Genomic DNA, 1565 nt, shown 5'->3' on the forward strand with positions numbered 1-1565 from the left:
CGATACATGCCAGTTAAACACCGACGGGCGGTGAACCAACAGCGTGGGACACAAATCCAACTACGAGCTTTTTAACCGCAACAACTTTAATATACGCTATTGGAGCTGGAATTACCGCGGCTGCTGGCACCAGACTTGCCCTCCAATAGATACTCGTTAAAGGATTTAAAGTGTACTCATTCCGATTACGGGGCCTCGGATGAGTCCCGTATCGTTATTTTTCGTCACTACCTCCCCGTGCCGGGAGTGGGTAATTTGCGCGCCTGCTGCCTTCCTTGGATGTGGTAGCCGTTTCTCAGGCTCCCTCTCCGGAATCGAACCCTGATTCCCCGTTACCCGTTACAACCATGGTAGGCGCAGAACCTACCATCGACAGTTGATAAGGCAGACATTTGAAAGATGCGTCGCCGGTACGAGGACCGTGCGATCAGCCCAAAGTTATTCAGAGTCACCAAGGCAAACGGACCGGACGAGCCGACCGATTGGTTTTGATCTAATAAAAGCGTCCCTTCCATCTCTGGTCGGGACTCTGTTTGCATGTATTAGCTCTAGAATTACCACAGTTATCCAAGTAACGTGGGTACGATCTAAGGAACCATAACTGATTTAATGAGCCATTCGCGGTTTCACCTTAATGCGGCTTGTACTGAGACATGCATGGCTTAATCTTTGAGACAAGCATATGACTACTGGCAGGATCAACCAGGGAGCTGCGTCAACTAGAGCTGAGCAGCCGGCCGCCCGGGAGTGTGTCCCGGGGGCCCGCGCGAACACGCAAGCGTCCGCTCAATTATTCTGCAAACAGGAGGAGGCTGAGCTCCCCTGCACAACACACCCTCGAAACCCTCTCAGGTCCCGGCGGCGCGCAGCGCCGTCCTAAGTACTTGGTCGGGTTCGAGAGAGGCGCAATCGCCCGGAGTTAGGCGAGTAGACGCTTTAGGTGCGACCACCCGTGCTCCCAACTGAGCTTGCCGCTGCCGACAGAGGCCCGGGAGCGTGCTGTCGTGGCATTGCCGGCGGGAGACAACACGCGCCACCTACGGTGACCGGCAGCTCCAACGCCAGCGCCACACAGAAGGACAAAAGCCCCACTTGGGTGCCGAAGCGAACTCTCCCAGCACAGCGCACGCGCCAACACGTCCGCACAGCTGCGATACAAACCACCTGCGAGAACCGCTGGGGCGACCGAGCAGCAGACGGCGTCGCGGCGCCGAGCGCCGGGCGGCGGCGCATCCTCAGCGCACACAGTCCTCAATCGGACCAGCACACTGCAGATGGCCACCGCGCTTCGCACCGGGCCCGCGAGGACCTACTTTGGCCGCAAGGCGCCGCGAGCAGGGGGCGCCGGCGCGCAGCTGCGCCGCCTGCCGCGTCCGTCGGCCGGCGCGCCTGCCACTGGCCGCCCCCACCAGCCGGCTGTAGCGCGTGCGCCCACGCACCGCGCTGCCAGCACGCCGGGCGGCCCCCCCTCACCGGCCGGGGACGGTCCCACCCAGCCACCGCCGCGTATCGCCTCACACCCAGATCCCCTTTCGCGTTCGTGGGCATGGTGGGTCCCCCTTTCA

At 61.0% G+C, this 1565-nt stretch overlaps 1 non-coding gene across 1 annotated transcript in view; it reads right to left on the reverse strand.

The window, feature by feature from the left end:
• The window catches only part of LOC126443591 (small subunit ribosomal RNA), a 1910-nt gene extending 1201 nt beyond the window's left edge, over positions 1-709 (reverse strand). The window contains exon 1 of the ribosomal RNA XR_007582030.1: positions 1-709. This exon is cut by the window's left edge and continues 1201 nt beyond it. This is a non-coding gene — a ribosomal RNA (small subunit ribosomal RNA).
• Positions 710-1565: the final 856 nt, after the last annotated feature.

This window comes from Schistocerca serialis, unplaced genomic scaffold (genome assembly GCF_023864345.2).
Source record: "Schistocerca serialis cubense isolate TAMUIC-IGC-003099 unplaced genomic scaffold, iqSchSeri2.2 HiC_scaffold_161, whole genome shotgun sequence".
Taxonomy (NCBI): Eukaryota; Metazoa; Arthropoda; class Insecta; order Orthoptera; family Acrididae; genus Schistocerca; species Schistocerca serialis.